The following is a 14,898-nucleotide window of genomic DNA, read 5'->3' as shown; positions in this document are numbered from 1 at the left end:
GTGTAGGCCCTGGAAATACAGCATCAGCCTCACTTGGGAGCGTACAGATTTGCTGAATTAAAATCCTAGATGTAACAAGATCCCCACGTGATTCAGATGCACATTACAGTCAGAAAATCACTAGCCTAGTCAAGAGAATGTTTCGTTATTTCACAGAACTGGAAAGGAGTTTCTAGCTCCCCAGGCAGCATCTCTTTTTTGACAGGGAGGAACATATCTCACAAAAGCCCCTAACAAACCCCTGTCGGTGCTATTGGCCCCTGCCTGGTGATTCCATTAGCAGGGAGGATGAAATTATCAAGATTGGCTAGGAGTAGGGGCGTCTGGGTGGCTCAGTCGCTTGAGCATCCGACTTCGGCTCAGCTCATGATCTTGCTGAGTTGGAGCCCCTGTGTGGGGCTCTGTGCTGACAGCTCAGAGCCTGGAGCCTGCTTTGGATTCTGTGTCTCCCTCTCTCTCTCTGCCCCTCCCCCGCCTCAAAAAAAAAAAAAAAAAAAACAGGGGTGCCTGAGTGGCTCAGCCAGTTAAGCATCTGACTTCAGATCAGGTCATGATATCATGGTCTGTGAGTTAGAGCCCCTCATTGGGCTCTGTGCTGACAGCTCAGAGCTTGGAACCTGCTTCAGATTCTGTGCCTCCCTCTCTCTCTGTCCCTCCCCTGCTCATGCTCTCTCTCTCTCTCTGTCAAAAATAAATAAACATTAAAAAAAAAAAAAAGATTGGCTAAGACTAATCAATACTCACTCATATTCACTCTGAGGCTAAAATAGGGTCAGCTTTCCTGGGCACACAGTCACACAGAGGCTCTGCTACCGAGAAAGGGTCAGGAAGAGTAAGGTACCAGATGAACAACAACACTGACCACCAAAATTATTGCTGCCTCCTGGTTCTTTATCCAGACATGCCTTCAAAGACATGTCATAAGACTTTCAAGTGATACCACAGGAATCCATTTCTGTGACAATGACTGTAATCAGAAGGTCAAATAAAAGTCTTCTTAAGACTATTCTAATGCATTGTCTCTTTTTATGACCTTTTTATAAACAAAATATGGTACACAGTGTGAATGTATACATGGTGTTGTGGGTTGGTTTTTTTTGTTTGTTTTTTGGGTTTTTTTTGCACTGTTATGCACACTGTTATTTGTAGATTGAACAAATAAGAGTAAATATTCTCTCAAATTTATCTTGAAGACAGGACACAGTGAGAAAGATAACAGGATGTTTGTGTTAAGTTCCAGTCTCAGTGTCTTAAAATACATAAAATAGTTTGACATAGCTCAGTTTTTAAAGTACTTGAAATGAGTTAACAAAATTAATTAATTTAGTCAACAAATACTGAGCATTTGCCATGTACCAGACATTATTTTAATTGTGACTATACAATTAATGTATAGAGATTAACAGAACAGTCAAGATCAGGGAACACGTAGGGGCATATGATTCATATGGGAACATATGATTTATATGTTTCAGCCCTGCCTTGGGCTCTGTGCTGACAACTCAGAGCCTGGAACCTGCTTCCAATTCTGTCTCTCTCTCTCTCTGCCCCTCACCCACTTGCACTCTCTCTCTTTCTCTCTCTCTCAAAAATAAACATTAAAAAAAAAAACCTGAGAATAAACTGAGGGTTGATAGGGGATGGGAGGGAGGGGAAAGTGGGTGATGGGCATTGAGGAGGGCACCTGTTGGGATGAGCACTGGGTGTTGCATGGAAACCAATTTGACAATAAATTTCATATTTAAATAAATAAATAAATAAAAATTTAAAAATTAAAAAAAAATCAGGAAACATGTAACTAAATGAAAAGACAATAAATAAACAAAAAAATATCAGGAAATAATTACCAAAAGAAAAAAAGGTAATATAAATTAAAGTAACAGTGCTGAAGTTAAGGAATAGACTTAGACAAGTTAGGGAAAGTTTTTACAAAATGACTTATAAGTTAAACATTACACAAAGGGGCCTGCAAGCCACACCACCTATTTTGGTGCCCTTGAGCTAAGAATATTTCTTTAACAATAAAAACAATTTTTTTTTGAGAGAGAGAGTGTGCATGCATGCGTGTGGAAAGGGCAGAGGGAGAGGGAGGGAGAGAGAGAATCTTAAGCAGACTCTACCTGTGAGATCCGACTGTGAGATCATGATCTAAGTGGAAATCAAGAGTGGGAGGCTTAACCGACTGAGGCACCAAGTGTCCATAAAAAAAATTTTAAGGGAAGAACTGCAAATGAAAATTATACAAAATTCAAATTTTAGTGTCCACAAATAAAACTTTATTGGAACACAAACTTGCTCTTTCATTAAGAGCTTTCACTCTCCCAAGGCTGAGTTGGCAACAGAGACTGTACGACCCAGGAGACTAAATATTTTTTACTGAGCTTTTACACAACTTTGCCCATCCTTGACTTAGAGATAAGCACAATTCAGCCTTAGCAAGAGGCAGGGGAAAAGCTTTTCATTTTTTTTTTTTTTTAATTTTTTTTTTCAACGTTTATTTATTTTTGGGACAGAGAGAGACAGAGCATGAACGGGGGAGGGGCAGAGAGAGAGGGAGACACAGAATCAGAAACAGGCTCCAGGCTCTGAGCCATCAGCCCAGAGCCCGACGCGGGGCTCGAACCCACGGACCGCGAGATCGTGACCTGGCTGAAGTCGGACGCTTAACTGACTGCGCCACCCAGGCGCCCCGGAAAAGCTTTTCAGAAGCAGGAGGAACGTGCACAGAATTTCCAAAATAAAACAAAGCCAAGTGGCAGAACCATAGTGACAAGTAGGAACAAAGAACGAACCTCAGTGGGAGAGATATTCAGGGGCCAGTTCATATAAGGTCCTCAGGTCAACCAAACGTGTCTACCATCAAGTGCAAAGGGAAACCCATGATGGATTTAAAGCAAGAAATTACTTGATTGCTTACATTTTAAGAAGATCACCTTGGAAACTTTATTAGAAGAGAGACACAGAAGGTATAAATCCGAACGGGAAGCTACTTATTGGCACAAGCCAGGCAAGAAGAAACCATGCCTTGGTTGATGAACTGCTGATTACAAATCCTTGAAGAGAGAAGTTCAGAAGTTAAGGGTAAGCACTGAGACACTTTCTAGAGCATTTGTGAGTCCCAAGACATTCAAGCATTTCACCTGGAGATTTGCCTCCTTGCATAAGGTGTAGACCAGCTCAGATTTTGAAGAACTCATGCAGTGAGTTGCCTGTGTAAACAGTGAGAAATCAGGCCTTGGTAGGAGGACCATGTTACACACCATGTGGTATGTTAGGGTAGTTAGACAACTGTTAACCAATTGAGAACAAAAAAATGGAGAAAGTATATGCAGTTATATAACATGCTCTGAACTTTATAAAACTGTGACAGTTTGCATTTGAGATTCAACATTTCTTTCATCAAGAAAGAAAAAAAACAGCCTGAGGAGCCAAGATGGCGAAACAGCATGGAAGTTTTTTTGTGTGTCTCGCGTCCATGAAATACAGCCAGACCAACACTAAACCATCCTACAAATCTAGAAATCTGATTGGAGGATTCACACAACAATCTGCACAACCTGAACCACAGAATTCAGCAGGTACGTGGCACGAAGAGGTGAATTTGGGGAGCAAAAAAGCCGCAGAGGGTAGGGAGCCACTTTTGCGGGCAGAGAGAGGACGGAGACTGGGGAAGGGGGAGAATATGGGAAGAACACCCCTCCCCAAAAGCAGCTGGAGAGAAAGTGGAAAATTGGAAACAGCCGCAGGGATTAAACTAAAAAGGGAGAAAGGAGAAAGGACAGGGTTTAAATTCCATTAAGACTGTAAGCAAGGGGAGCACAAAGTCTGCAACTCCGCAGCTCGATACCTGGAGGTGCTCTGGTGAGAAGGGCGAATCCCCAGGAACAGAGTGGAGGCCGGGAGGTTCTCGGGCCACACAGGGAAAAGCAGTTCCACTGCTGGAAGGACATTTGGTAGAGACTGTTGAAGCCACCTGGTCCCAGCAGACCCCAGAAAACGGCTACACTCACTGGTGCAGGAACAAGGTCGTTAAGGGTGAAACCTGGTGCCAGATGTGTGTTGTGATTTTCCATAATCCCTGAAACGCTGCTGCTACACTATCTCGCGAACGTTTTTTGAGGTGGGCTGGCACCTGGCCATAGTCCTGGGGCACCAACAGCAGCGGGGTCCAGTAAGCGTTCCTGGGTGCAGCCGACATTCAGCCATTGCTCATTAGGTCATTGCTCAGTGAGACCCTTCCACAGAGGGGCGGGACAGGTCAAAGCCGCAGTCCTTCAGAAGTAAGGGGCTGGGGAAAACGGCTGCATCTGAGACAAAATTCGGGAGAGAGGTACTGCCTGGGGCCTGGTCACAGACAGTGAAAAAGCGGGCGTGGACGAAAGCTGAAGACAGAGGACAGATGTGCGATTGCTGATCCGGGAGAACAGATGGGTAGGTGAGTAGCGCCATTTTTCACCGCCCCCGCGCATGCGCATATGCACTTATGAGCGCGCAACAATCCACCCCAGTAGGCTACCAGCGCCATCTAGTGGAGAGCGGAGCCATTACACTGAGCCCCACCCAACTGGGCCAACTTCGCTCCTCAAGAACACAAGTCTCACCACTGGCTTAGTTTATGGACTATAAAGCGCTACATAGACTGACTTCTAGGGGAAAACGAAGTAACTCCAGTCCTACTTCAATCTGTTAACAGGTGCATCTATTCAAATTTCTGTCTTTTTTTTTTCTCTTTTACACTTCTTTTCTTTTACTTGAATACAGAAAGAGAAAAAATTCATTTTTATTTCCAACTTTTATTAAAAATATTTTTCTTGGGGCACCTGGGTGGCTCAGTCGGTTGAGTGGCCGACTTCGGCTCAGGTCATGATCTCACAGTCCGTGGGTTCAAGCCCCGCGTCGGGCTCTGTGCTGAAAGCTCAGAGCCTGGAGCCCGTTTCAGATTCTGTGTCTCCCTCTCTCTGACCCTCCCCCGTTCATACTCTGTCTCTCTCTGTCTCAAAAATAAATAAATGTTAAAAAAATTTAAAAAATTATTTTTCTTTCATTTTTATTACTACATTTTTTACTTTTGTGTAACTTTTTTCAAATTCTGTTTTGCTTCCATCATTTTATTTTAGTCAACTTCAGGGTATTCACCTTTTCAAATTTTCAAACAATTTCCTTTTCTTTTCTCTTTATTCTTTCTTTTTCTTTTCTCTATTTTTCATTTCTTTTCTTTTTCTTGAATGCAGAATAAGAAAAACAATTTTTACTTTCAATTTATATTAAAAATATTTTATTTAATTTTTTACTATATTTTTTTGCTTTTATGTAATTTTTTTTCAAATTCTATTTTCCTTCCATCATTTAATTTAGTCTACACAGTGTATTCACTGTTTCAAATTTTCAAACGATTTCCTCTTTTTTCTTTTTTAAATCTTTTTTCTCTTTTTCATTTTTCTTTTTCTTGAATACAGAAAAAAATTCATTTTATTTTTAATTTTTATTAGATATTTTTTAATTTTTTTCTACTATATTCTTTAATTTTGTGTATATTTTTTTCAAATTCTATTTTACTCCCATCATCTCATTTTAGTCTACTTCAGTGTATTCAATTTTTCAAATACTCAAATGATTTCTTTCTTTTTTCTTCCCCCCCCCCCTCTTTTTTTTCTCTAATCGGTCAAACCACTTTCAACACCCAGACCAAAACACACCTAGGATCTAGCATCATTTATTCAATTTCTGTGTGTATGTTTTTATTTTTTAATTTTAATTTTTTTTAGTTTCAATTTTTCTACCTCATTAATTCCTTTTCTCCCTTCAAAATGACAAAATGAAGGAATTAACCCCAAAAGAAAGAGCACGAAGAAACGACAGCCAGGGATTTAACCAACACATATACAAGCAAGATGTCTGAAACAGAATTTAGAATCACGATAATAAGAATACTAGCTGGAGTTGAAAATAGATTAGAATCCCTTTGTGCAGAGATAAAATAAGTAAAAAATAGCTAGAATAAAATTAAAAATGCTATAACTGAGTTGCAATCACCGATGGATGCAGCGGGGGCAAGGATGCACAAGGCAGAACAGAGAATCAGTGGTATACAGGACAAACTTATAGAGAATAACAAAGCAGTAAAAAAGAGGGAGATTAAGGCAAAAGAGCACGATTTAAGAATTAGAGAAATCAGTGACTCATTAAAAAGGAACAATATCAGAATCATAGGGGTCCCAGAAGAGGAAGAGAGAGAAATAGGGGTAGAAGGGTTATGTGAGCAAATCACAGCGGAAAACTTTCCTAACCTGGGGAAAACCACAGACATCAAAATCCAGGAAGCACAAGGACCCCCATTACATTCAACAAAAACTGACCATCAACAAGGCATATCATAGTCAAATTCAAAAAATATTCAGGCAAGGAGAGAATCATGAAAGCAGCAAGGGGAAAAAGTCCCTAACCTACAAGGGAAGACAGATCAGGTTTGAAACAGACCTATCCACAGAAACTTGGCAGGCCAGAAAGGAGTGGCCGATATATTCAGTGTGCTGTATCAGAAAAATATGCAGCCAAGAATTCTTTATCCAGCAAGGCTGTCATTCAAAATAGAAGGAGAGATAAAAAGTTTCCCAGACAAACAAAAATTAAAGGAGTTTGTGACCACTAAACCAGCCCTGCAAGAAATTTTAAGGGGGACTCTCTGAGGGAAGAAAGATGAAAAAATATGTATAGAGAGAGTAAATAAATAAATGAATAAATAACAAAGATTAGAATAGCAATAGAATAAACAACAAAGATTAGAAAGCACCAGAGATCACCACCAGAAATTCCAACTCTACAAGCATCATAATGGCAATAAATTCATATCTTTCATACTTACACTAAACATCAGTGGACTCAGTGCTCCAATCAAAAGACATAGGGTAGCAGAATGGATAAGAAAACAAGATCCATCTATATGCTGTTTACAAGAGACCCACTTTAAACCTAAAGATACATTCTCATTGAAAATAGGGGGACGGAGAACCATCTATCATGCTAATGGTCAACAAAAGAAAGCCAAAGTAGCCATACTTATATCAGACAATCTAGACTTTAAAATAAAGACTGTATCAAGAGATGCAGAAGGGCATTATATCATAATCAAGGGGTCTATCCACCAAGAAGATCTAACAATTGTAAACTTTTATGTGCCAAATGTAGAAGCACCCAAATATATTAATCAATTAATCACAAGCGTAAAGAAACTCATTGATGGTAATACCATAATAGTAGGAGACTTCAACACCCCACTCACAACAATGGACAGATCATGTAATCAAAAAATCAACAAGGAAACAATTGGCTTTGAATGACACACTGGACCAGATGGACTTAAAGGATATATTCAGAACATTTCATCCTAAAGCAGCAGAATATACATTCTTCTCCAGTGCACATGGAACATTCTCCAGAATAGACCATATACTGGGACACAAATCAGTCCTAAGTAAGTACAAAAAATCGAGATCATACCGTGCATATTTTCAGACCACAACACTATGAAATTTGAAATCAACCACAAGAAAAAATTTGGAAAAGTAACAAATACCTGGAGACTGAAGAATATCCTATTAAAGAATGAATGGGCTAACCAAGAAGTTAAAGAGGAAATTAAAAAGTATATGGAAGTCAATGAAAATGATAACACCTCAACCTAAAACCTCTGAGATGCAGCAAAAGTGGTCATAAGAGGAAAGTGTATAGCAATCCAGGCCTTCCTAAAGAAGGAAGAAAGATCTCAGATACATAACCTAACCTTATGCCTTAAGGAACTGGAAAAAGAACAGCAAATAAAACCCAAAACCAACAGAAGACAGGAAATAATAAAGATTAGAGCAGAAATTAATGCTATCGACACCAAAAAACACAGTAAAACAGACAAATGAAACCAGAAGTTGGTTCTTTGAAAGAATTAACAAAATTGATAAACCACTAGCCAGTTTGATCAAAAAGAAAAAGGAAAGGACCCAAATAATAAAATCAAGAATGAAAGAGGAGAGATCACAACCAACACAACAGAAATAAAAACAATAATAAGAGAATATTATGAGAAATTATATGCCAATAAAATGGCTAATCTGGAAGAAATGGATAAATTCCTAGAAACATATACACTACCAAACTGAAACAGCAAGAAATAGAAAATTAAACAGACCCATAACCAGTAAGGAAATTGAATTAGTAATCAAAAATCTGCCAAAAAACAAGAGTCCAGGGCCAGATGGCTTTCCAGGGGAATTCAACAAAACATTTAAGGAAGAGTTTACACCTATTCTCTTGAAGGGATTCCAAAAAATAGAAATGGAGGGAAAACTTCCAAACTCTTTCTATGAAGCCAGCATTACCTTGATTCCAAAACCAGAGACCCCACTAAAAAGGAGAACTATAGACCAATTTCCCTGATGAACATGGATGCAAAAATCCTCAACAAGATATTAGCCAACCAGCTCCAACAATACATTAAAAAAATTATTCATCATGACCAAGTGGGATTTATACCTAGGATGCAGGGCTGGTTCAATATCCGCAAAACAATTAACGTGATTCATCACATCAGTAAAAGAAAGGATAAGAACCATCTCAATAGATCCTCTCAATAGATGCAGAGAAAGCATTTGACAAAATACAGCATCCTTTCTTGATAAAAACCCTCAAGAAAGTAGGGATAGAAGGAGCATACCTTGTGATCATAAAAGCCATATATGAATGACCCAACATTAATATCATTTTCCCACTGAGGAAAAACTGAGAGCTTTCCCCCTAAGGTCAGGAACAAGACAGGGATGTCCACTCTCGCCACTGTTATTCAGCATAGTATTGGAAGTATTAGCCTCTGCAATCAGACAACACAAAGAAATAAAAGGCATTCAAATCGGCCAGGAGGAGGTCATACTTTCACTCTGCACAGATGACATGATACTCTATATGGAAAACCCAAAAAATTCCACCAAAAACTGCTAGAATTCATTCATGAATTCAGCAAAGTTGTAGAATATAAAATCAACACACAGAAATTGGTTGCATTCCTATACGCCAACAATGAAGCGACAGAAAGAGAAATCAAGGAATGTATTCCATTTACAGTTGCACCAAAAACCATAAAATACCTAGGAATAAATCTAACCAAAGAGGTGAAAAATCTATATGCTGAGAACTATTGAAACCTTATGAAAGAAATTGAAGAAGGCACCAAAAAAAATGGAAAAAGATTCCATGCTCCTGGATAGGAAGAACAAATATTGTTAAAAGTTGATACTACCCAAAGCAATCTACATACTCAATGCAATCCCTATCAAAATTACACCAGCATTCTTCACAGAGCTAGAACAAATAATCCTAAAATTTGTATGGAACCAGAAAATACCCCAAATAGCCAAAGCGATCTTGAAAAAGAAAACCAAAGCAGGAGGCATCACAATCCCAGACTTCAAGCTATACTACAAAGCTGTAATCATCAAGACAGTATTGTACTGGCCCAAGAACAGACACTCAGATAAATTGAACAGATTAGAGAACCCAGAAATGGTCCCACAAACATATGGCCAACTATTCTTTGACAAAGCAGGAAAGAATATCCAATGGAATAAAGATAGTCTCTTCAGCAAGTGGTGCTGGGAAAACTGGACAGCGACATGCAGAAGAATGAACCTGGACCACTTTCTTACACCATACATAAAAATAAACTCAAAATGGGTGAAAGACCTCAATGTAAGACAGGAAGCCATCAAAATCCTCAAGGAGAAAGCAGGCAAAAACCTCTTTGATCTTGCCTGCAGCAACTTCTTCCTCAACACATCTCCGGAGGCAAGGGAAACAAAAGCAAAAATGAACTACTGGGACCTCATCAAAATAAAAAGCTTCTGCACAGTGAAGGAAACAATCAGCAAAACTAAAAGGCAACTGACAGAATGGGAGAAGATATTTGCAAATGACATATCAGATAAAGGGTTAGTCTCCAAAATCTATAAAGAACTTATCAAACTCAACACCCAAGAAACAAATAATCCGGTGAAGAAATGGACAAAAGACATGAATAGACACTTCTCCAAAGAAGACATCCAGATGACCAACTGACACATGAGAAAATGCTCAACATCACTCATCATCAGGGAAATACAAATCAAAACCACAATGAGATACCACCTTACACCTGTCAGAATGGCTAACATGAACAACTCAGGCAACAACAGATGTTGGCGAAGATATGAAGAAAGAGAATCTCTTCTGCATTGTTGGTGGGAATGCAAGCTGGTGCAGCCACTCTGGAAAACAGTATGGAGGTTCCTCAAAAAACTAAAAATAGAACTACCCTATGACCCAGAAATTGCACTACTAGGCATTTATCCAAGGGATACAGGTGTGCTGTTTTTAACGGACACATGCACCACCATGTTTTTAGCAGCACTATCAACAATAGCCAAAGGATGGAAAGAGCCCAAACGTCCATCGATGGATGAATGGATAAAGAAGATGTGATATATATATATATATATATATATATACACACACACACACACACACACACACACACACACACACATGCACACACACACACACAATGGAGTATTACTCAGCAATCAAAAAGAATGAAATCTTGCCATTTGCAACTATGTGGATGGAACTGGAGGGTATTAGGCTAAGTGAAATTAGAGAAAGGCAGAAATCATATGACTTCACTCATATGAGGACTTTAAGAGACAAAACAGATGAACATAAGGGAAGGGTAACAAAAAAATAATATAAAAACAGGGAGGGGGACAAAACAGAAGAGACTCATAAATATGGAGAACAAACTGAGGGTTACTGGAGGGGTTGTGGGAGGGGGATGGGCTAAATGGGTAAGGGGCGCTAAGGAATCTACTCCTGAAATCATTGCTGCACTATATGCTAACTCACTTGGATGTAAATTTTAAAAAATAAAAAATAAAAAAAAGAAAGAAACAGGAAAAGGGGAAAGAGGGAAGGAAGTGAAAGGGAGAGGGGGAAGGAGAAAAGGGAAGAAGGAAAACTTCAAGTATGCCATCTCTGAAACTCCAGCTAACTTCTTTGCAGTATGTCTAATTTTAGTTTTTTCAAACAGCTACAGATGGCCTCTTGCTCAGTGAAATAAGTTGATGGTTTTTATTATACCTCATAGAGAAAAAATGAAATTTAATAAGTCATTTGCTAAGCTCTGTGTAAATTGCATCTTCCCATTGTGTACTTGTGAGAATTTCACCCTGAATATGCACTCGTTTGGTGCACAGAATGCTGGAATTCTTGCCCCTTCCTGTTGGAAGAAGACTAGTTAAAAACCATTCGAATGGACTGTATGTTAACTAGTTGGAATTTCAATAAAAACTTGGGGAGAGAAAACTGTTCGAAATGATCATAGTCTTTCTTGCAGTGGAATATCTTGTAACAGCTTCTTTATCAGCAAAACCTTGCCACTGTATGATATACCAACCCCCAATGGCCCTCCGTTAGGAATGCATAAGAAAACTGAATTCATAATAATAGCACATTGAGCACATCAGGTAGATGTTTGTTTTTATTGTTGTTAGTACACTGGGCACACAGTCAAAGTTAATGGCCAATTCATTTGACGTTTTGAACTTTCAGCAGAAATTAAAGAAGGTTAATTGATTTATACTAATGCAGATAAAGGGGCTTTTGTGCAGTTGAGAATTGGCTAAAGCAAATTTGTTTAAGCATGATTTTAACCAGGAAAGACATTAAACATGAAATGTCAGGGTAAGATTCTAAATGTGAATTGAGAAAAATTTTTCATATTTCAACATAACATAGAGTACATAATAAAAAGTACTGGATTACGAGTCAGGAATCTAGAATTCCACTCTATAATTTATTAATCATGTGACCTTGAAAAAGGTTATTTTAATTACTTTCAGCTTCAGTTTTTTCAATAGGAAAACGGTGTAATTTTATTTAATCTGTTTAGTGTGTAATTGTCTAATGTACCTAAATGAGAGAATGACTGAGAACATACTTTGAAAATTTCCCATATGATTTCTCTAAAAAAAGAACTCATTAAATGAGCCCCTAGAGTCAATGTAGTCACGAATCTACTGAAAGCAAAAAAAAAAAAAAAGTCAAACTATTCTGGGCATAAATAAGGCACAAAAGTCACTGAAATATTTCCATGGGTGTCTGAGAAACGTAAGAGGAGTCGGAGGTGTATAAATCATCTCCTACCTACACCATCACTGTTTCTTCTCATGTTGACTTCAGAGTTGGAAAGGTTCCTCATCTCTGAGTTAAGCTTGGCTCCCAGACATAAGACAGATGAAGCAGGTTATCAGCAACCAGTTTGGGGAGGCCAGCTTATAACTTTTCAGTTTGCAATAGGATCTTTTCAAAATCCCACTGTAAATCTGGGCACATGAATTCTGTATAACTTTTTTTCTTCTAAATTGTATTTTCAAGCACATCTATGGAGTGGGTGAGTGGAGGTAGAAAATATCATTTTATGATATATTGTGGCCCTTTGTACCCCACCAGGAACAAAGGACAGAAGAGATGCTGAAACCAAACTGGTATAAAAATCAGGAGTTTTAGCCAGAAGCTAAAACACTCTCTTTTAAATAGTAATCACAAATCTTTTCTAAGGTGACCTGGGTTATAAAGAAAATGGAAACCCTTCCTCTTAAAAGACCATAAGAAATAAAGTGTTATCTTTCCAGCCAAGGTTAGAGTTGTTTGTGACCTTAGAGCTGGCAGCAATGGAAAAATCATGTCGAGCTTTAATATGTTCCTCACATGGCAGTTTTTCCAAAGGAATAAATGCATGTGTGATTCTGATGACCTCATATGAGATATAGAGGGTGTTACATTAGAGTGGACGAGCAGCGAGCCTTTATTCGAAATCTTTTTCATGCAGACTGCTAAAGATATTGCCCACACCATATAAATTATGTAGAGTTTTTCAAACTTATAGCTGCCTGCTTCTAACTAAAGCTAAGACCAGCAGATATATAGGATTTTTGCTGTTTTGACCTCCAACAGCAACACAAACAAGGCATGAATATTGACTTCAAGGGGAAGGGAACAGGAAGTATTTTTTAGTGAGATTATCCTCAAGGGGTATCAAATAGTGAAGAAGCAACACATATATATTCAAGCTGCATCTATAAATAAAAAAGTTTCTTTGGGACAAAACAAGTAGATGATTAAGTATTTGAAAAACACAAAGCAGACACATGTAACAGAGTCATTAAATGAGAAGAAAATTAGGCAGACTGGAATAATAATAACCAAAGATAGGCTTGTCTAGCCAAGATACAAACAGTAGCAAAAGTCTGGAAACATTTATCCTTCCCTTGATTAATTTTTACCTATCAGCACATTTTAAAAAAGGTCCCTGTAAAGCCATTTCTTCAGGCAAAAGGTAGAATCTTGAAACACATGTTCCAACTTCAGAAAAATTAACTTTCTGTAAAAGTCTAACCATCTAAAAGAATTAACAATAGTTTTGAAAGACAACACAAATATTTTATACATATTTGATATAAACATATATATGAAATATACATTTATAGATAATATACATCCAGAATGTTATATACATATATATATATACACACACATACACACATATGGATTTTGCAAAAATGTGTAAAAGCCATCATGCACACCTCTTTATGAGCAGTTGATTAATAGATACAGTCATTCCACCTGACTCAAATAGCTGTTCATGGACACATCTCAAATGTTTGAATTTTCCCAAGTTGGTCCTTGTGTGGGTAATGTTCAACGTAAAGGTCAAATACAGTTCCCCTGACTATTGTTGTAATAAAAGCAATAGTATAAGGAAAAGAATATTTAAGCAGATATGCATCCCTTTGAAGAATATAGCTCTGTTCCTTTACAAAGGCAACTGAGCCGTCTTAATGCCTGTGGAAAACGGTGACTAGCATAATTGCAAGAGATATTCTTCAAGGAATAACTCCAAGAGAGAAGCTTTCAAATATTTACACAGTGCTTAGGGACTTAATTTACACTGTTTTTTTTCTCTGTTGACTTGAGTTAGTCCATGGGAAAACCTGTAACACATATATAGTGCATATACAAAATTGCACTATTTGTTTGTTACCAGTTTTAACCAATGGAAAGAAACACCACGGGTGTAACTGGAAGATTCTTTTTATTCTCTGTTTTTGCACTCTAGCCTTTAGATCTCTATTTCTTGATGTCTCTGAGCTTCAGTTTCTTCCCTCTCATTTATGATCTTGAACTCATATTCTCCTTCCTGCCTCCTTTGGGACCTTGTAGCATTAATCATGCAGTTTCTCACTTTTATCATCAGAATCTTTCCTTCGACTGGTGTCCTCCCATGTGCTCTCATAAATATGCTTATATGTTTCTTTTGCTGAAAACGTATAAACCACACACACACACACACACACACACACACACACTGAAAAATTTTCCCTTGATTTTATTTCCTCATAACCATTCTGTCTCTATTCCAATAATCTCAAATTCTTTCAGGTCCTCAAAAACTATCATCTCAAAAACATTTTGGTATTACATGGTAATGCTAAGCATGTTTATATCCAATAACCCAGAATTCTACTCCGAGGTAAATGCCTCAGAAAATTTTCACACTTGGGCAACAAGTGATATAAAAGAATTTGTAGAGCTATATTGTTGGTAAAGCAAAATTCTGAAAACAAACAAACAAAAATACCTAATAGATGGACACAGAAATTTTGATATCTTTTACAGTGGACAACTATACACTAATGAAAATGAATTTACCTCAGCTACAAGAATAAGTATGGATGGCTCTCAAAACATCATGTTGAATGAAAAAAAGAAAGTCATAAAATAACATATGTAATAAGATTCCATTTACATAAAATTGAGAAATTA

This window comes from Lynx canadensis, chromosome B4 (assembly GCF_007474595.2).
Source record: "Lynx canadensis isolate LIC74 chromosome B4, mLynCan4.pri.v2, whole genome shotgun sequence".
Classification (NCBI taxonomy): Eukaryota; Metazoa; Chordata; class Mammalia; order Carnivora; family Felidae; genus Lynx; species Lynx canadensis.
Note: the sequence above shows the minus strand (reverse complement) of the source record.